The 23070-nt window shown below is 37.3% G+C and overlaps 1 long non-coding RNA gene and 1 pseudogene across 1 annotated transcript in view; both read left to right on the plus strand.

Moving 5' to 3' along the window:
• The window catches only part of LOC146894631 (uncharacterized), a 236715-nt gene that overhangs the window by 145616 nt on the left and 68029 nt on the right, over positions 1–23070 (plus strand). The window lies entirely within an intron of this gene.
• LOC148122263 (6-phosphogluconate dehydrogenase, decarboxylating pseudogene) lies at positions 19527–21070 on the plus strand (annotated as a pseudogene).

Consider the following 23070-nt stretch of genomic DNA (forward strand, 5'->3'; position numbering starts at 1 on the left):
CGCCCACATGCTCACAGATATTTTATAAATACACTCACATGAATGGTTTTTTTTTTTATATCTCTACTTCCAAGGAAGAATCCGTTTTTCTTTTTCTTCTGTCATGTTTTCCAGATGATCAATGACGGCTAAAGTTATGATTAGGTGAATGTCTCAGGAATGTCAGCTCTCTCTTAGATGTTAAGGGGCTGCTAGTTATTTGAAGCATGTCATTTCTTTATTTAGGAAGATAAAGGAGATAGATACTTATGAGTGAAGAAAGAAAAGCAAGACATGAAGGCCTACTAGTCACTGGGACTTCCCCTCAATGAATGCTTCTTAGGTGTTAGAAGTGTGATAAGCATTAAATGTTTTATTGCTCTGAAATGATCTAGAGATACCCAGAAGTAAGCTAAAGTATAAAACTTAAAATTTCTGCCACAGCTGGCATGTGGAAAACTCATTTAATTTCAAACATTTTTGTCACCATTCATAAGCTTAACATCTATAATTATCCTAAATTTTGAATTTCAAATCACTTAAACATGAAATTTATAATAGATTATGAGCATTATTTTTCTATTTAGAGGCTTTTGTCTTTTAAGTAAAAAAATCTGTGGCTGTATGGTGGAAAATGTTTGGTTCTACAGAATTTGGAAAATTCTTCCTTTAGAAAATTTACCAAGACATGTTTATGTCAAGCATGTACTACATAAATTTTAAGCAAACATGTATTAAACACACCAAAGCAAGCTAAGAGTCTCTCCACAAATGAATCATAAACTATACTTAGTTTTCTATATGTGGGTGATTTTTGTCTTGAATAAAACTTTATTACATAATTCAGAAATAATTAAAAAACAATATGGAGCCTCTTCTTGAAACGGGGGAATTAGTAACCATTTGAAAATGTCTATAAAGATGCTACAGTTGCAAAGAAGAGGGGCTAAAGAGCAAGAGGCCTTATCTCATGTCAGCAGGAAGTTGATTGAGAAAAACGATGTCCAACATTGTGTTCCTCAAAGGAGAGGGGCTTCAGTGAAGTTCAAATCAGTGCCATAATGACACAAATCAAGTTCATCCTGTGTTTTGAGGATAGTTATACAATTAGGCATACTCTCTCCCAAAATGTTCATGATTTTAATAGATGGCTTCAGAATTACACTCTATGCAACACAGAAAACGGTAAAGGGAAGTGAGTTTTTGAGCTCAGTTAGACTTTGTGGCATCTAGTGGACAGAAGAAATGAAAATATCTTAAAGAAAAAATAAGGACTTTAGTATTTTTAAAATAAAAATTCACCTCTCTTTTTGAGTTCATAGATTATAAAGTAAATAAACTTTGGTTATGTATAAAAAGTAATCTCAAGGACCCCAAATGTTGATTAGAACCACATAAATTTCATTGGAATAAAAATTTTCGTCTCTACTAGGCTTCCCTACACAGAGTGCTAAAGTTGTTTCAAGAGGAACTTCAAAGTAACATTTTACTAATTTTGGGCTTGGAAAATAATGTTAACTTGTTATTACTAACGTGGTGTTGGGTCAACTTGTTGTCTCAATAGAGAAGCATCAGGCTATTAAAACCCCAAAAGATATGTGTAAAAGAGGTTTGAAGCATACTGTTTGCTTAGCAAATAGATTATATAACAGTAAGGTCCAGTCAGGCCCATATTGGCATTGGACTGCATCTCTGTGGAAACTTAGGTCTCAGGTCTCAGTCCAGTCTCAGTCTCAAAAAATTGTCACCTAGCTCTTGCCTACCATTAGTGGCACCTTTTTTTTTCTTTCTAGTGTCTTGATAGTTATAAAGTTGAGAAATATTATAGTAGTGCCAAGAAATGAGCTACACAACACGGCACCCATGTTTTATGGGCGGCCAAATGCAAGGATAACAATGGTATTTTGGTGGGGCTGCTGCTCTTCCAGGACTCATGAGTTTGATTCTCAGCACCCAAAGTGAAGCTCACAACTGTCTATACTCCAGTTCCAGGGGATCAGGCACTAGGAATAAGATGAGCATGTGGTGAACAGACATCCATGCAGGCAAAATACCTATATATCTATAGATCTGCTTTTCTATTGTAAATATGGAGTGTATGTGTAATGTATATGTGTTCCTTTCCAAGAGAGACACATTTTTTAAATTTTCCCAATAAGAGAAGAGATGGAAAAAGTGTTTTCTGTTTTCTTTGATATTTTAATTCCATACTGAACTCATTCAAAATATTTAGGTGCTAACTCACAGTTTCTAAAATGAGATCCTTTCCATGTCAATAAATATTGGGCTTAAAACAGAAGAATGAGCTTTGGTATTCATGAGGTATTGACTTTGATTAATGGAGGTATTATGTGTTAGATTCTCTGAATTTATATCTCTACACTTGATTTTAAATCTAAGTAATAAAACCCACCAATCAAAATTACCTAAAACAAACCCCATAATATACTTGTTAGTGATTATAATGTGTAAGAAATGAAGAATAAAAGTATACCTTACTTAAAAGGTGTATGCAGTATAAGAAGTGAATGATTTTAGAAATGAAAGTTCTTTGTTAAGTGTGAGGAGGAACGACAGATGACTAGTGAAATTAAACAGCTTTCAAGGATGTTAAAAATATCTCAATTAGCAAAGATGTGAATGGAGGGAGATAATCTGGTAAAAGAAGGCTATACGGCAAAGCTTTGTTCATGATTGATATAGACACAGTGGCAAAGCTTTCCTCTCAGTCAGGGAGTATTTTCGCACATCATCAAGAGGGTTAGAAGAAAACTGCATGGTCAGGAGTGCTTGGCAGTGACATTGAGACAAAAGTACAGCTTTTCAATGTGAAAATAATTTCAGTAGAAAATGTGTACTAAATCGTATTCAACTGCAATCAAATTATAATTGAATCTTAACCTGTGTTGTGCTGCTTAAACAGAATATCTGAGAGTGGGTAACAAGTTAAATAGAAGAGAAACATTTTTTAAAATTCTGGCTTCTGAAAGGTTTAAAACAGAAGAGCCCACATCTGGTATGGATCTTCATGCTATGTCATTCCATGCTAGAGGCAAAGGGCAAAAGAATGCCCAAGGGGATTCTCCCTCGTGCATATGTCTCTCACACAGAAGAGTGAGAGAGGAGAGGAAGCTAACTGAATTAAAACTTGCTTTTTCTTAAACCTCAAAACTTAGTATGATAACTATACCATGCCTATGATACAGACATTAATTTTTTCTATGCTTAAAAACTCATCACTTCAAGATACTGTTTCTCAAAAACTTGCACTGGGCACTATGTTTTCAACATGTGCACTTTGGAGAACACATTTAAATCATGAAAATGCCTATTATGTGAAAACATTGCATTCAACTGTCAAGGAATGCCTGGGAAATCCAGATGAGGCTTAGTCATAACTACCCTTCATAAAATAAGCAACTGCATATATTCATCTCCTGAAATTCTGCTTGATCTTTCAGGTCCATCTCAAATGCTTTCCCCTGGAGAAGCTGTCTTGTAAATCAGTAATATGTTCCCAAATATCTTCCTTGCCCTGCTGTGTTTGTGCATTAGAAGACAAGGATTTTTGTATTTGCTTGGGAATTTTCTCATGGCTTAAAAAATAGATACTGGAAGACCCAGTTGAATTATGGTCCCTGAATACTGGGGAAAGAGAAGTTAATGTATTTAGAATTACTGCGGCTCTTTATACTCCTCTATTTCACTTGCTGCTTCTAGTATTTCAGTCTGTGCATATTTGGTTTTGTGGTGTCTGAGTGGCAAAACCTGTATCTTAGGACAGATTACCACAAACCAATTCAGCATTGCTGCTCACCTCTCTCCTCTGAAATTTTACTAGTCTAATTAACTCCCACCCCAAAGTTCTTTTTAAATGACATCCAGAAACATGTAGATTCCGCCCCCCCGGTAGTAGAATGCTATTTTTCTTTATTAAATGTTTTTCAATTTTCTATACTATCCACCAAGTACAATTTTAGTTGCTTACAAGGTTCTCTTCCCTGCAGTAAGAGGTTAGGAAGTGCAGTTATTTCTTGTTATCTGAAGCACATGCAGAAGCCAAGATATTGCATGCTATACAACATCAATCCGAAAGCTAATTGCTAGCCTGTTGCAATTACATTCATACTGGGAAATATTGCTGAAGCTATCCATCAGCATTATTGATAGTATTGCTAATTTCCTGCCAATTTTCCTATTTTGCATCAAGCATCCCCACCCCTCACATATTTCTCTATTCACAGTCTGGCAAAAATTTGCAGAGAAAGTATCCAAGTGATGGGTGCACAGCAGGTGCTGGATCAAACAGGCCTTGTTTTCTGGCCCTTGGGAAGTCTGCACGGATCAGAGGAATCCAGGGGATGCCCTTCAGATGACCTGCAGTAAAGCTGCAGAGGACAAGCTAGTTTCTTCCCAGGGATAAACAAAGTGCACATAAAGTCTTTTTCTTAGCTCAAATAGGGGAATCTATCTATCTATCTATCTATCTATCTATCTATCTATCCATCTACCTCCTACCTGCCCCTGTTTGTATAGTTTATTAAAAGTGGCATGAAGGAAGTCTTCTCCAATAGATACTTAGAGAAGAGAATTATTTAAAGATATAAACATGAAAGGTTCATGTTTTACCTTTTGATTTTTGAATGGATATTCGATTCCAAGTAAATATAATATCTAAACAAAAAACAAGAAGCAAGAGTACTGTAAGTAAAAGGAAGTGTATTCCTAGTAGTGTGTCTTTGGGCAGCTTTCTGTCTAGTTTAAAATGCTGATAGAAGTGTCATGTTGGTTTTGACTTTGTCATAGACTTCACCAATGGCAGCTTGTATGCATGGTACTGGATAGAAAGTGCTTTTTAAAAAATATTTCTTATTCATATGATGACGAATTATTTCTTTTATTTAATTTGAGCTTTATGGTATTATAATTTAACCGATTTATATTGAACTCTGTTTGTAAAAGACATTGAATCAGGGACTGGTACTATGAAAAGAGAAATGGCAATCATTGTCTTGACAAAGTTTGAAACTCAGTAAATTAACACAAGTTATACTGGGGGAAAAAGTGAACTCAAATGTTTTTTCCACCTAAAAGATTAAACACAAAAATTTGATATTTGGACAATCTCACATCCTCTTAGCTTCTTGTCAAGATAGTTAAGATTGTTTGATTCACTAGTCTGGCCAACAGCTATTCAGATGGCTTTTAAAGGCCAAGTGTAAGTTTCAACTTTATGCCATTAGCTTAGGAAGACAAAATGTGCAGCCACTCTGTCCTAATGAGTCAGGTACTAGCCTTCTGCATCCAGGTTGTGTTCATGTTCCATTTGGAGTATAATGGCTGCACTGTTGGCAAGTTGGCTAGTGGCTAGTACTTGACTCCAATCCTGAGGCCCAAATTTGTTCCCTGGACTCACGTGGAAGAATGTGAGAACCCATTCCCATAAACTATTTGACCTTCACGTGATTGCTGTGTTAAACATGTGTACCACTCACAAATAAATTGAAATGTAAACTATTAAAAAATAAGGAAAAGTGGATAAATAGCAATTTATTTAATGATTACTTCAAGGCAGTGAGTCTTCACTATGCACATACTGATTTAATTTTCAAAATTATGGGAACATCCATTGGGTTTATTTTCTTTACATTAGAAGGGATTATGTAATACTTCTATAAGAATCATTTATTTATGTTATTCTGTCTCTCTCTCTCTCTCTCTCTCTCTCTCTCTCTCTCTCTGTGCGTGTTTGTGTGTGTGTGTGTGTGATTATATGTGTGAGATAGAAGACAAATGCCTTGTCAGAGCACACATGTGGAGGTCAGAGGACAAGTCTTTGGAGTTGGTTCTCTCCTGCCACCTTGTGGGATCCTGGGATCAAATTCAGGTTCTTCAGGTTTAGGGGGAATCTTTTACTCATTGAACTGCTTGCTAGTCCCTAATAAAATATCTTTTTGACACTATAATTACATCATTTTCTCCCTTCTCTTCCCTCCCTCCAACTTGCACTCATGTGCGTCTTTGCTGTCATTTAAATTCATTGCCTTTTTCCTTTAATTGTATTACATATATGTGTAGATATAGCTATATAAATATGTTCCTAGATATCCAAATACCACCTGCTTAGTCCATATAATGTTACTTGTATTTATAAGTTTTTCATGCTGCCTATCTGGTATTAGAAAACCAATTGTTATGCTCTTCCTTGGGGAAGACTATTTCTCCCCTCTCAATATTCTGTAGTTGCCTTGTGACCATCCATCCATGTTAGCATGTCTATTGAGGTCGTTCTTGTTTAGGTCATGCTTAGGAAGAAGTGTTTGTGAGACTTCATGGGTGTAACTTCTGCAAATTTTTGGGAGCCCAAGTGATTGCATTGTGGTGTAAAATTATTATGTAATTCACTTGTACAATTTAACACATATATACATATGTTTATACATAACATAACATAAAATAAACGTGTGTGTGTGTGTGTGTGTGTGTGTGTGTGTGTGTGTGTGTAAAATTGCCAAATTAGTGTTTGAGTTTCACTCTATGTATACCTGCACCTTATGGTCAGGGATTGTGTTGTATATAGATCCATGGATGGAGGGGAAACAAAAAAGATAGGGATAGTAACTTAGAGTAATTTGAAGTGGGAAATGGGAAAACCAACAAAACACCTGAGTAGACAGCTGGGAGGGTGAGGGAAGACAACTCAATGAGGGAAAGATAAGGGTAAGTTAACAGTAAAGAAGTCTGAAAAAGTCACACATAATCATAACTTTTTACCTAAAATTAAACATAATGTATGTGTGAATGTTCCCATATAAGATGGCAATGCTCTCTCCAAGAGTTTCAGACTTTGCAACAAAACCCCAAACGGCAGGCATGAGAAGCTGCCTTATAGATTGTTAGTTGAGAGAGTCCAAGATGCTCCCAAAAGTATAGCCTATTACTGCTGCCTTTTTTTTTTGTCTCTAAGAAGTTGAAAGAAAATTTCTTTTGCTGAAGATATGCACATTGGAGACAGGACCCAGCTGGGTTTGACCTGAAAACATTTTTGGTGGAATTTGTGAATCTCTTAAACCTTCAGAAGAGCCAACTCCCATGGCACCAGAAGGCATTATGCAAGTTTCTAATGGAAAGAAACAACCAACAATACTCCTACCCAGCTATGATGCCTATGAACCACAAAGACCATAAAGGCATAAGAACCCAGGAAAGATCATGAAAGAGAGGGCAGAAAAATTATAAGATCCACAAAAACAGCAGGCTTATGTGACTGCATCTCCAAAAGTGACAGGCAAGCGTTACTCATGATATCTTAAGAATACTGCTTCCTAAAGAAGGATAACACCAATAAACAAGCTAACATGAAGGAGGAAATATCAAAATGCCCTAATTATAGACAACGAACTGCAGGCAACTAAGGAATGTTGAGAATCAGAAAAATAGATTTTCCTAGGGAAGAACTCTCCAATTAATTATCCAATACCAAGTTGTCATCTCAGATATCATAGCATATAAGTACCATTATATGGACTGAATAGATTATATCTATATTGATATAATATCTATCTATCTATCTATCTATCTATCTATCTATCTATCTATCTATCTAAAACAACTTTAAAAAGAGGCTACAAACCATGGGTTTGAATGAGAGCAAGGAGTTGGGAGTACATTGAAAAAGTTGGGAAGAAGAAAGAAAAAGGAAGAAAATAATGTACATATGTTTTAATATTTTAAATTTCAAAGCAATTTAAAAATGCAACAAAACGTCAGAAGACTATATATATACATTAATGTTGAATATGTTTATTAGGAGTCTAGTAAATGTTTATAAATGTTACAAGAATAAAAGAAATCCCAGTAACGCGAGCTAAATGTTAGATGAGAAGACAAGAAGAGATGGCGAGAACATCTACCTCTGGACATTATGATAACACTGTCCCCTGTCTTCCCCCACTCCTCTCTCTCTCTCTCTCTCTCTCTCTCTCTCTCTCTCTCTCTCTCTCTCTCACACACACACACACACACACACACACACACACACGGTAGTCCGTGTGAAGCAGCAGACGACTAAACGAAAGTATAATGTAAACATGGGTGCTGGGCATCAGAACTCAAGTCCTCATGTTTCCATGCCAGGCACTTTATCAATGGAGGCTTTTCTTCTTCATGTCTTTGCTTTAGAACAAGTCCTATGTGGTTCTTATCTTCCCAATCAGGTGGCAGGCAGGTAGGGGCACCTATCTTCCTAAAAGGTATTTACGAATCTACAAGAGGAGGTTAAAAGTCAGTTGGATACCAACACAAATTTACTTAGCTATAGGGTGATGGGATAAGAATAAAACTTTCAAGCTGATTACATGCACAGAATCTCTATTATTTCAAAAAGGAAATAATAAGTTTATTTAAAAATAGAAAAATTATTTAGTTGAGAACTACACAAATCTAAATTTTCTGTTAATTGCCTGACAAATTTTCCTCTTTGCCCACTCAACCCCTCTCTCTTTCCTTCTGACCATCATCCCCTGTCTCATTCCTCTCTGTTTATTCTCTACTTTTTGAAGTTATAACTGATATTAGAAATAAGAGGATACTTACATCGTGAAGAAAAATTCTAAAATTGCCCTTAATCTGTGACAGAAGAAGAAAACACTGGTTAGGAAATGGTTTCTGACAAAATTCTACATTTCTGCTTAATTATCCATATTATGAACCATAAAATTGCATTTTGAAATTAATATCACAGATTTAATAACATTCTACAACATATTTCTAAAAGGAAAGCTCACATAAAGTTACTTCTCTCTGTTATAATTTTTCTAGTGCTTGAATATTTTATGATGCTAAATTATAATATTACAGTAGGCCAGCAACGTCTAGATGGTCACTTTATTACTCATTATATACGATTTAAATAGATATTTTCTAAGTATCAGGCAGAAATATAACATTCTAATTAAACTGTGTATTTTGATAGTCATTCACAAACCATTATTTCACAAGACAAATTGTGCAATTAGAATTGTTGACCCATGCACTATCTTCCATATGTTTGCTGTACCTCTCAGATGTAGCTCATTTCAAGGTCTATATAGTAGAAACAAGTTGCACATTTACCCAGCAGATGAATAAACCAATTCCCTCAGGAACAGCACAAGACTTTCATGTTTGAGCATGTTGCTACTTTGTCAATGAGGTATTACCAATGACACCTTAATGGCAGGAGAGTCATACTTTCACCATATGCCTTATACAACTTAGCACTGTGCCCTTCGGCTATATTTAAAAGCTCCTGCTTAAGAAAATGACAGATGAGGTCAACTTGAACTGGCCATAGACCGTGTCATAGATTAAACATTTTCTTTTCGCTTGATTGACACCTTATTCAGGAAACATGGTAGGAAAAAGGCATGTGGTCACAGTGCCTAACTACTAAAAGTGTGCATGGAATTGAAGGAATATTGCCAACGTGCCAAGCAAACTATGATTTATAAACATCAAGGGGAGGTTGTTAGCTTCATCTGCAGTCAATGAAAGTCTTTATTATCACTAAGTACATCTTATGAGTTTTATATATTGACTTTCCTTAAATAAGCCAAGAACTTACAAAAAGATTACTCAAATAGTATTTGCTATAATCCTCACACAATTTTGAGAGTCAAAGGCAGGAGGTCTAAAATGGGAAAACAGAGAAGTGGAGAGAGGCAGGCCAGGTGAAGCAGATCTGGGTAATTTTAGCTGTTGGTGGACAAATCATTAACGCACCCTGTTTTTGGTCTGCTGCAGTGGAAAGCTGAAGACATTTGTTGCAGTGCAAAAGCAGTCAGTGTGGACTATTGTGGTGAACCTTAGCTCTAATATAAAAGAAGCTGGCCAGGGACTCAGTCATTTAGTGATTTTACTGAGTTTTAGTTTTATGAGAACTATATCCAGTCTAGGTATTGAAATGCTCCATAAGTCACTTACCTTGGCTTAAATATAAAAATTAAATATTTTGCAAAGATTTTTGATAGCTAAGGAAGTAACTGATGCTAATTCTGAAAAGGGGAAGGCTGATACTCATATCTGGACAGCTCTTTCTGTCTTCAGGTAAAAGAAACGGACTTCAAGGTAATGTAATGCACTCCTTACAAATGTGTCATTACAAGCAGGACACTGCTGAGCCCCAGAGGAGAGTCTGTATTTGGGAAAATTATGGACATTGATCATTTTTACTTCAGCTAAAAGGAGTACTTAATTGTGGAGTGATTGTTTGATATTTGGAAACAAATTTGATATTTGAAACAATTGCTTTGGAACAGTCAGATAGCTACTGATCTAATAATATAATTTGAGTAAGCAACTTCCTTTTCATGTGATATTATGATCAAATGCTAGATGAATGATTCTACCAACAGCCATGTGTTAATGGAGTTATAATTTATTTTTAATAAAAGTATTTGCTTGACCTCACATTGAATGACGTTTCTTTGGGAATAAACTGATCTCCTGAAAGGTGAAAATGATTTCAATGTATAGATTTTCTATTTATTAATTTGGAATGTGGTAAATGCTCATTAATAGGGATGCAGTGAACTCAGAGTTCAATTAAGTAGGCAGTGGCAAGTAAGCAGAAAACATTCCTGTAATGGTCACTGTGAGCCTTCATGGCTCCCAAATGTGGAAACTCACCTGGATCTCAGAAGGATTTAAAGTTCTTACATCAGATTTTTCTCTCAAATGTTTGTTTGGTTTACTTTCCCCATACATTTGCTTTGTTTTAAGTTTTAGATATATTGTTTCAGATATATGTTTTAAGTTGAATATATTGTAGATTATGTGGTTGAATGTTGCTACCTCTTAGATCGGGAATTAATGTGTTATAAACCTAGAGTCAAATTAGTTTTTCCTAATTATGGTTGCACATTCTTAGGAGGTAGTGTCTAGTAGGTCCATATTAGTTAGATTAGGTGTTCTTCTCTCACACATATGATTTTGGCCAGGGGAGCAAATAACATTGCACAAAATTTGGGAAAGAGGCTTTCAAATAAAGGAACTTCCAAGATGATTTATAAGAACTTTCCAGTGATAGCAATAAAATGAACTGACAAGGAAGAGTACACAGAAAAAAATCAAACAATGATCATTTTCCCAATGCAATCTTGTTACATTATGATTACAATGAAATGGACAGATAGCATGTTAGTTACACTGACAGCAAAATCATAAGGTCATTCAAATATGAATTTTTCATGTTGTTATATTTAGTTGCTATTTGTATCCTATTGTAAAGAAACAGAATTACTTTACAATGACAGTCATATTGCAAACTAACAGACACATTGTAAAGTCTCTAAAAGTGTCAGATTTCATGATAACTTTATTTAGATATGGAATCCAGGTTCCTAAGAGAGATTAACATTCTCTCTCATTTGATCTTATTTCTAATTCAGATTTATTTACACAATAAGATGCATAAACTACCTCTATTAGAAATTAAACAAATTGAATTTGTTATATTTAGTGCTTTATGTTATAACATATTATGTTTAGAAATTATTACAAATATTTGTCTTTCAAAAAGTCGTATTTGAAAACCAATGATTACCTCTTAATAAATTAAAGCTAGTCTGAAACTAGCGAGATAGCTCAGCAGTTAAAAGCATTTGTTTGGTTCTCAGCACTCATATGGTGGTTTACAGTCACCCAAAACTCTGGCTCCCGGGGTTCCAACCCCCTCCTCTGACTTTCATGGAAACAAGACACTTGCAAGGTGCAGGTACATACATGCATGAAAAACACATACATAAAATAAATGAATCTAAAAAATTAAAAATTAGGTCAATCTCTGAGCATATATTTAATATCAAATTAAATTTTAAAAAAGATATAGAAGAAAAAAGATCTAGAAGATTTCATAATTATCTTGAAATTGCAATGCCTGGGAAGTTTAAGAGCCAATAAAATTGCAATGATGAAAATGTAAGTGTTGAATCATTAGTTTTTATTACCAGTGCATATTCTAAGACTTGCACTTGGAAGACAGTAAAGTTTGTTGACCATAAATGAGATTTAAAAAATGCAACACTGGTGACATCAGCAGAATAGAAAAATAGGAAGCTCTAGAGATCACCCCCACAACTCTAGCCTAGCAATACAAGTTCTCAAAAGCCATTTAGAAATATATACAGACAGGAGGACCAATGGAACCAAACTGAAGACCCAGATATTAGTCCACACACCTTTGACCACCTGATTTTTGACAAAAAAGCAAAAAGTATGAAATGGAAAAAAGAAAGCATATTTAACAAATGGTGCTGACATAACTAGATATCAACATGTAGAAGAATGAAAATAGACCCATATCTATCACCAAGCACAAAACTCATGTCCAAATGGATTAAAGACTTCAACATAAAGCCAGCCACACTGAACCTAAGAGAAGAGAAAGTGGGAAGTACACTTGAACACATTGGCACAGGAAACCACTTCCTAAATATAACCCCAGCAGCACAGACACTGAGAGAAACAATTAATAAATGGGAACTTGTGAAACAGAAAAGCTTCTATAAAGCAAAGGACATGGTCAACAAGACAAAATGACAGCCTACAGAATGGGAAAAGAACTTCACTAAGCCTACATAAGACAGAGGTCTGTTCTTCAAAATATACAAAGAGCTCAAGAAATTAATTATCAAAAGAACAAATAATCCAATAAAAAATGGAATACAGACCTAAACAGAGAACACTCAACAAAGAAATCTAAAATTGCTGAAAGACACTTAAGGAAATGTTCAACATCCTTAGTCATCAGAGAAATGCAATCAAAACAATGCTGAGATTCCATTTTACACCTGTAAGAATGACCAAGATAAAAAAACACTGATGACAGCTTACACTGGAGAGGTTGTGGGGAAAGGGAACACTCCTGCATTGCTGGTGGCAATGCAAGCTGGTACATCCCCTTTTGATATCAGTGTGGCAAATTCTCAGAAAATTAGGAAACAACATTCCTCAAGACCACTTCCTCAAGTAATACCACTTTTGGGTATATATCCAAAAGATGATCAATCATGCCATAAGGACATGTGCTCAACTATATTCATAGCAGCATTGTTTGTCATAGCCAGAACCTAGAAACAACTTAAATGCCTGTTGACCAAAGAATGAATAAGGAAAATGTGGTACATTTACACGATGGAGTACTACACAGCAGAAAAAAATAACGACACCTTGACTTATACAGGCAAATGGATGGAGCTAGAAAACATCATTTTGAGTGAGATAACCCGGACACAGAAAGACAGTTATCACATGTACTCACTCATAGGTGGTTTTAAAACATAAAGCAAAGAAAGTCAGCCTACAAACCACAATCCCAGAGAACTTAGACAACAATGAGGACACTTAGAGAGACTTACATAGATCTAATCCTCATGGGAAGTAGAAAAGGACAAGATCTCTTGAGTAAATTGGGAGCATGGGGACCTTGAGGGAGGGTTGGAGGAGGAGGGGAGAGGTAGTCAGGGGAGCAGAAAAAAAATGTAGAGCTCAATAAAAATCAAGAAAAAAATCAAAAAAAGAAAAAATGGACTTTAAATTACTTGTATCAAATATTTTGTCACAGACATAAAAGTAACTGACGCAGAGTGATAATGCTTAATGAGAATACTTGGGATACCTAAGTCCCTGAAAACAACAGTAAAAAATTGACAGTGCTTCACTGAAGAACCAGAGAAGCTGAAATATTAAAAAGAGATTCTAGCATAACATGAGAGCCAGAGAATCTGTTCAGCAAATGGCTTCTCCCTTAAATGAGAATGGAAGTATGAGGTAGATTTCTGACATCTGCTTTTTACAGGATTGCTTAAAGGGCTGGTTCTCTAGCTTATAACTTAGACTGCTAACAGAACTGAAGAAGATTGTTATCTCTTATATTTTTGGTTGTGAGCCTAGCCTTTAACAGATGAGCCATCTCTCCATCCCAGAATGGGAAAAGATCGTCACCAATCCCACATCACACAGAGTTCTGAGCTCCAAAATATACAAAGAACTCAAGAAATTGGTCATCAAAAGAACAAATAATCCAATAAAAAATGGAGTACAGACCTAAACAGAGAACCGTAAACAGAGGGATCTAAAATTGCTGAAAGACACTTGAGAAAATGTTCATTATCCTTAGTAATCAGAGAAATGCAAACAAAATATCTCTGAGATTCCATATCACACCTATAATAATGGCCAATATAAAAAACACTGATGACAACTTATGCTGAAGAAGCTGTGGGGTAAAGATAACAATAGTGCATTGCTGGTGGGAATGAAAGCTGGTACAGCCCCTTTGGATATCAATGTTGCAAATTCTCAGAAAATTAGGAAACAACGTTCCTCAAGATCACTTCCTCAAGTAATACCACTTTGGGTATATATCCAAAGGATGCTCAATCATGCCACAAGGACATGTGCTCAACTATGTTCATGGCAACATTGTTTGTCATAGCCAGAACCTAGAAACAACCTAAATGCCCCTCAACTGAAGAATGGATAAAGAAAATGTGGTACATTCACACAATGGAGTATTACACAGCAGAAAAAAAAATAACGACACCTTGAATTTTGCAGGAAAATGGATGGAGATAGAAAACATCACTTTGAGTGAGGTAACCCAGACACAGAAAGACAGTTATCACATGTACTCACTTATAGGTGGTTTTTAAGCACAAAGGAAAGAAAGCCAGCCTACAAACCTCAATCTCAGAGAACTTAGACAACAATGAGAACCCTAAGAGAGACATACATATATCTAATCCTCATGGGAAGTAGAAAAAGACAAGATCTCCTGAGTAAATTGGGAGCATGGGAACCTTGGGAGAGGGTTGAAGAGGAGGGGAGAGGTAAGGATGGGAGCAGAGAAAAATGTAGAGCTCAATTAAAATTTTTTTTAAAAATCTAAAGAAAAGGATTGATTGTCTCAGGGCTACCAATAACAAAAGAGCTTGTGCTTGCTACAGAAGAATCAAAAATTTTTATGCTATGAAGCTGAGGAAGACCTCTAATTGGGAGAGATTACATTTCTAGTGCCAGAGAGAAAGGACACATCACAAGGAAAGATTTGAAAAGGCCTCTGGATTCTGTACCTAGCCTGATGTATAAAACTTTCTTTTTAGAAATCTGATCCACAAAAACAGGGAGAATCCTGATCCACAAAAAACCTGATCCACAAAAACAGGGAGAAATGACTGTAGTTTCAATTGCACATAGTTTAGCAGTTAAGAGAAATAAACAGGAAAATACAAATCAATCAAAGGAATAAAGAAATCTCCAAAAACATGCAAAGAAGCCATGGTCTGTGAGTTACCTGACAAAGAATGTAACATGAGGGCTTGCTTGTTGGGATTTCTGTCCTGTCCAGTTTCCACGGCCTGTAAGTCCCCAAAAAACTCACACACAGGTCTACATAAGATATAAACTGATTTGCCTATTAGTTCAGGCTACGTATTAGCTGTTGTAATGTATACCAGCCCATTATTATAGTATATGTTAGCCAAATGGCTTGGTACCTTTTTCAGCGGGGCAGATCACATCTTGCTTCTTCTGTGATCTGGGTAGGACTGGAAAGAACAGGCTTCCTTCTTCCCATAATTCTCTTATTCTTATCGCCCCACCTTTATTTCCTGTCTGGTTGACCTGCCTATACTTCCTGTTTGGCCAATCAGTGTTTATTTAAAACATGATTGACAGAAAACAGACAATTCTCCTGCACCAAAAGAATTCAAGACTACTGTTTTAAAGAAGCATAGTACATTTCAAAAAGACAGAACAAGATAGCCAAAAGAAATAATAAATAATGTATTAATAGAATATCAACAGACAAAAACTATTAAGTATCCATATTGGAATTCTTCAGATAAGGAACACTTACTTTTGAAAATTTTGTTTACTAATGTGCTCCAGCTCCATCCTTGATCAAGAATCAGTGAACTTGAAGACACATAATTAAATTTATTGAGGCAGATTGATAAAAAATGAATGAAGTAAATTAAATTGAGAAAATTATGGGAATATCATTAAATGAACAAATATATTCATTATAGAAAGTCCTAGATGAAGAAATAAAAGGCAAGAAATGTCATCTGAAGCAATAATGACTAAAGCCTTTTCAATATAAAGAATGAAATAGCCTTTGAAACTCAAAATGCTCCAAGACAGGAGTGATGCCCTTAAAGTCTCATCAACATGACCACCCAAATGTGAATGGAACAAGGATGACACCAACGAGCATGGCAAACTGAACAGAGGAAAAACTCACGAGACCTCACCCTTACACAAAGAGCTATGGGAGACTGAGTAAAGCTGGGATTGGTGGAGGTGGTTGTCCCTAGAGCACAGTACGTTATTTGGTTGTCCAGTGGAAAATGGTCAGTCCTGAAAACATACATACAGATAATATTGTATGGATTTAAGAGGCTATATTTGCAAATATATGCGCATATAAAATACATACTGTAGGAGGAGGTGCTTGTTTGTCCCGCTGCCCAGTTCCTGGCCGCCCAGCTAGCTTAGCCCTGAAATAACCACATAGAAACTATATTAATTAAATCACTGCTTGGCCCATTAACTCTAGCTTATTATTGGCTAACTCTTACATATTAATTTAATCCATTTCTATTAATCTGTATATCACCAAGTGGCTGTGGCTTTCTGGCAAAAATTCGGTATGTCTGACTCTGGAAGCAGCTCCATTGTGTCTCTCCCCATCTCCGCCTTTCTTCCTCCCAGCATTCAGTTCCATCTTCCCCGTTTACCTAAGCAGGCCAGGGCAGTTTCTTTATTAATTAACCAAGAAAAGCAACACACAGACAGAAGGTTCTCTCACACCAATGTACGTACCTGAAACTGCATATAACAATTGATTAAAAAGTATTCATAAACTTCAAGAGTGACAAGGGCTATAATAGAAGGATTTGAAGGGTAGAAATGGAAGGGAGAAATATTGTAATGAAAATGCAGTATCAAAAATAAATAAACAACAATAATAAAAACAAGTTGAAAACTTACAGGTAGCCAGGAAATAATCAACAGGATGAGAAGCAATTTATTGAATAAAAGAAAATACTCACATATCATATATTTGATAAAGTTTAGTGCTGAAAATGTGCAAATATGTTCTACCACTGGATAATAACTTTTATAAATGAGCAAGAAAAGAACAGGCACACACACACACACACACACACACACAGACATACTTTCATCAGCCCTGTGTCCAATGAGCATATTAAAAGATCTCATATCACTGATCAAATCACAAAGGGTATGCATGTAAGATGGTGGAACTGATGGAACATATGCAAAAGTTCATAAAAAATCAAAACAAGAGCTGTTATATTACTGAATTTTTATGAAAGTGTAATACCTAAGGAAGAATTTTTTTTAATAAAAAATATTTGACTCACAGGGTTTGAAGTATGAGGTTGAGGGGACACTCCGGAGATGGTATTTTTGTCACAGAGATCTGAGGAAAGGCAGGGCATCACATGAATTGTGACAGAGTAGTGCATTTTTTTATGTGTGTGGACAGATTCTAATTCTTCTGTAAAGCCACCAGGAGTCAACTGTGGGGATTATTATGATCTTTTATACTGAAATATTTCCACAAGAGTCTCATGTTTTATGTAGGCTTGGTTGCTAGATGTTTGTGTTTGGGATATGACTGGATTATGAGTACTCTGGTCTAATGAATGGAAAATCCACTGATGGATTTGTACTTGCATGGAGTGTTGGGAAGTAGTGGATCCTATAGAAAATGGGTTGCTAGGGACATGCTATTGATGGATGAAACATCCAGATTTCTTCTAATGGTCACTCTCTGTTTCCTCTTGAATAAGTTGACTAGCTTTGTCTACTGAATGCTTTCCGTCATAATACTCTGTCTTACTTTTAATGTTCCCCAAAGCAACCCAGTCAGGTGACAATTAGGTGAAACTTTTAGTTGTGAGCCATAGTAAAGCATTCCTTCCTTCCATTGTTTTCTTAGGTATTCGGCCGCATTGGACGCCTGCTCTAATTACCTTAACTAACCTCAATCACTTCTTAGAGATCCCAACTCCAAACACCAAAGTTAGATAAGGTTTCTACCATTTAAATATGCATAATTAAGACTAAATTTAACAAATTCTGGAGATACTCCAAAATATATCCAAATTCTAGCTAATATTATTTAATAAACTCATTCTGGTTATAAACCCAAAAGAATTGATTAACAGAATCTTGACCCCATCACATACCTTTGTTTCCTGAAGGCTTATTCTGAACAGTCAAGAAGCAGAAGTTACCTAGTTGTATAAGACAGATCAATAGACTATGGAAATGTGGAATTTACAAACAACAGAATATTATTCAGTCTTGAAAAGGAAGAAGATTCTGATATACAGTTGAAATTTGAGTACATTCTACAAACAAAATAAATTAAACATAAAACAATAAGTACTCTATGACTACTCATTCAGTAGGAACTTAAAACTGTAATGAAACAATGAGAAAAATAAAGTGGAATGGCAGTTATCAGCACTAGAAAGAGAAAACCGGGGTTGTTCAATGAGTGCAATGTTTCAATTTTACAAGTAGATAATTTTTAAGCTTTAATGCCCCAAATATTCATATAAAATGGTTATGATGAAAGAAAACTGTGCTTGTTTTTTCAAACCACAAAGAAAACTATCCATGGAAAAGACAACTATTCACAACCGATTTGGCAAAATATTTATTAATTTGAAAGTTATCAAAGAGTTTAAAATACCCCTTTAGTTGTGAATATAATTGCCTCCTTTGGAACCAGTTTTTCCCCCTGGTTTTGTTGAAGTTTAATGGAATTTTGAGAAGGATTATTGTGGAACAAATTACAGATTTTAAATATATATTCATTAGAGAGAACTTCTATGTTCGTTCTCTTTCTGTTGCATGTATGGCTGCCACAATATTTTTGCCTTAAGTATGGGTATGTATTTGGAATGCACAGAGTTAAGTATAAGCACATGACATCTATTAATGGAAAGTTGAGTCTTAGTCAATAGATAGTAAGTCCTTCTATAGGACTAATGCAGGGTGGGGTGGTTTGAAAGAAAAAAGTCCCCCAAAAGGAGTGGCACTGTTAGGAGGCGTGGCCTTATTGGAGTAGGCACTGTCTTGTTGGAGGAAGTGTGTCACTGTAGAGGCAGGCTTTGAGGTTTCATATATGCTCAAGCCATGCCCAGTGAGACAGTTCACTTTCTGTTGCCTGCAAGTCAAGATGTAGGACACTAGGCTGCTTTTCCAAGCACCGACTACGTGCATGCCACTATGTTGCACCATGATGATAATGGACTAAACTTTTGAAAATGTAAGCCATCCCAATTAATTGTTTTCCTTATAAGAGTTGCTGTGGTCAGTGTGTCTCTTCACTGCAATGGAAACCCTAACCAAGACACCTGGCTTCAGAATGTTGGATGAAAAATATCACCAACTTTCAATTACTGAAAACGGGTCAATCATTTCTTGAGAAATGCTGGTTAAATTCAAATATGCAGGCACTTGCCTCGCAGCGCTCAGTTCTTCGTGCTCCTTCCTCGTCGCCCCAGCTCTGACCGCAGCCGCCATGGCCCAAGCTGACATTGCCCTGATTGGACTGGCTGTCATGGGCCAGAACTTAATCTTGAACATGAATGACCATGGATTTGTGGTCTGTGCTTTCAATAGGATCGTCTCCAAGGTTGATGACTTTTTGGCCAATGAGGCAAAGGGAACCAAAGTGGTCGGTGCGAAGTCCTTGAAGGAGATGGTCTCCAAGTTGAAGAAGCCACGCCGGATCATACTTCTTGTGAAGGCCGGGCAAGCTGTTGATGATTTCATCGAGAAACTGGTACCATTGTTGGACACTGGTGATATCATCATTGATGGAGGAAATTCTAAATACTGTGATACAACAAGAAGATGCCAGGACCTCAAGGTTAAGGGGATCCTGTTTGTGGGGAGTGGAGTCAGTGGTGGTGAGAAAGGGGCTCGATACGGGACGTCACTCATGCCAGGAGGGAACAAAGAGGCCTGGCCCCACATCAAGACGATCTTCCAAGCCATCGCTGCAAAAGTAGGAACTGGAGAACCCTGCTGTGACTGGGTGGGAGACGAGGGGGCTGGTCACTTTGTGAAGATGGTGCATAACGGGATCGAATACGGCGACATGCAGCTGATCTGTGAGGCTTCCCACCTGATGAAGGACGTTCTGGGCATGCGGCATGAGGAGATGGCCCAAGCATTTGAGGAATGGAACAAGACAGAGCTGGACTCGTTCCTGATTGAAATCACCACTAATATCCTCAAGTTCCTGGACACTGATGGCAAAGAGCTGTTACCAAAGATCCGGGACAGCGCAGAAGGGCACTGGGAAGTGGACCGCCACCTCAGCACCGGACTACGGCGTGCCCGTCACCCTCATTGGAGAAGTTGTCTTCGCTCGCTGCCTGTCTTCTCTGAAGGAGGAGCGAGTCCAGGCCAGCAGGAAGCTCAAGGGCCCCCAGAAGGTCCAGCTGGCCCACAGTAAGGTGTCATTCCTGGAGGACATTCGAAAGGCCCTCTATGCGTCCAAGATCATCTCCTACGCGCAAGGCTTTATGCTGCTCAGACAGGCAGCCACTGAGTTTGGCTGAACCCTCAATTATGGTGGCATTGCCCTCATGTGGAGAGGGGGCTGCATAATCAGAAGTGTGTTCCTGGGGAAAATTAAAGATGCATTTGAGCGAAACCCTGAGCTTCAGAACCTGCTGCTAGATGACTTCTTTAAGTCAGCTATTGATAACTGGCGGAGGTGGTCAGCACTGGGGTGCAAGCAGGCATCCCCATGACCTGCTTCACTACCGCCCTCTCCTTCTACGATGGGTACAGACATGAGGTGTTGCCAGCCAACCTCATCCAGGCTCAGCGGGATTACTTTGGGGCTCACACCTATGAACTCTTAGCCAAACCAGGAGAATTTATCCATACCAACTGGACAGGCCATGGCGCCAGTGTGTCATCCTCTTCATACAATGCCTAGCAGGACTGTGGCTCGCCCTCCCTCCCACCAACAGGACGGTTCCTGTGGCACTCAGCACTCCTCTTTGCCCTTGTTCCTGCTTAGATCATTTGGCCAAGTCTTGGCTGTGACTGCTGAAGAAGTCACTGAGGTCCGTTGTCCAGTAGTCCTGAACCACCACATGCTCCACCTCGACCTTTTGCACTGCCCAGGATCCTGTGTTCCACTGTGTGACCGCTCCCTGACTGAGTCGTGCCATGTGGGTCAGACAGGCTGCAGCTCATAGCACACAGCGGGGCTGGGTGTGTGGGATTGTACAGCCTGGATCATGGATCGTGCGTGTGGGCACTGTACACTCAGAACCTCCACTCAGTAAAAGCTACATATAGTTAAAAAATTTCAAATATGCAACCCAGAGGGGGAAAAGAGTAATGTTTTTTTCTTGATTTTTATGCTTGGAATTTCTTCCAAGTATCTTGATTGTTTTATGGGAGGTATTATCTCAGAAGATGTTTTATAGATCTTCAGGCTTAGTGCTTCTGCCTACCCAAGTTACTATTATTGTTATCATTATTATCAATTATTATAATTATCATTATTATTTTTTGTTGGCCCTTTATGTCCCAGGACAAGCACTGGATTTGGATCATACATCCTATCCTACAAATTTTTACTAATTATTATTATTATTTTATTTTTTAAAATTTAATTTTATATTCCAACCACAGTTCTCCCCCACCCCTAATCCATTAATTATTCACAGGTGAATCTGGAGAGTGGTTCTCTATCTTGGTTTGCTTATGATTGCAGAAAGGAATATAAACCTAACAAACCTCAAATAAAGTGTGTAACCACACAGTAATTGATATTTTAAAATGTATGGCAAAATATATTTGAGAAATGGTGAATCTCTTCATGGTCAGGTTTTTGTTTTTTTATTTTTTTCTTCTTGCTTATTCCTTTTCTGTGATTTTAATTTTTTTTAATATTCTTTGCTTATTTGGTGTAGATCCTACACTCCGTGTTTGAATCCTGATAGCCTGTCTTCTGTCTGATTAATTTTTCTTGTCAGGCTTTCCCTTGGATTTTCTTGTTAGGTATTGTGAGGAGCAAGGATACCTCCCCCACTCTTAGGACCTTAAGTCCGGGTTTCTCTCTTATGCTCACATTCTCTGGCTGGCTCACCCACTACAGTAGTGGGAGCAAGGGAAAGATACCCTCCCACATCATCCCTACCACCTCCAGTTGGAGAGCAAGCTGGTCCTGCCCTGTACCATGTGCAACACTTGAGAAAGTGGATCATTAGAGGTAGCTCTGGAACACAGAGGGTTCACTGGGCTGTGGATCTGGAGCCAAGTATGCAGGTGGAGGAAGGGTGAAGAGAGAAGTGTGGAACGGGGATGAAGAAACTTATACTTCAAAGTTGGCTCCAAGTCAAAAAAGGTTCATTGGGGGCATTATACCATTTTATATAAGGAACTGAAGCACATATAAATGTGTGTGTGTGTGTGTGTGTGTGTGTGTGTGTTTGGTCTTAAATGTCTATATGTAAAGACAGGAAAAGGAGATACAGAGAGAAGAAATGGGGTAATAGGGAGAGAAGGAAAGTGAAGGAGAGTAAGAGAATAATGGAAGAAATGAATGAGGGAAGATGAGAAAGGAGTAAGCATTTAAGGACATTATTAACATAACCAGAGAGGCCTGGGCTGGATGTGCAGGAAAGTTGCAACCTGACTATGAAGTTCCTTCTTTCTTAGTGAGGGAATCCTTGTGCTGTTAAAGATGGTGATTGAGGTCCACTTATGCTGATAAGAGGAAGCTTTTTTATTTACATATACATAGATTTAAAAGGAAAACTCATCCCCAATCACCCTCAAAGAGACACCGGGGCTGAAGTGTGATCAAGTGTCTAAGCATCATGGTAGATTCAAGTTGATGCATAAAAGTGCCATCATTTAATCTGACTGGGTTTTATTTCTCAGTCACCTCCTTAGTCATATGTGTAGACAAATAGTACAATCACTCACCTTGGGCTTGTTCTTGACACTTAATTTTAGACCCAAAGCTAC

The sequence above is a fragment of the Myodes glareolus genome, chromosome 4 (genome assembly GCF_982192425.1).
Source record: "Myodes glareolus chromosome 4, mMyoGla1.1, whole genome shotgun sequence".
Lineage (NCBI taxonomy): Eukaryota > Metazoa > Chordata > Mammalia > Rodentia > Cricetidae > Myodes > Myodes glareolus.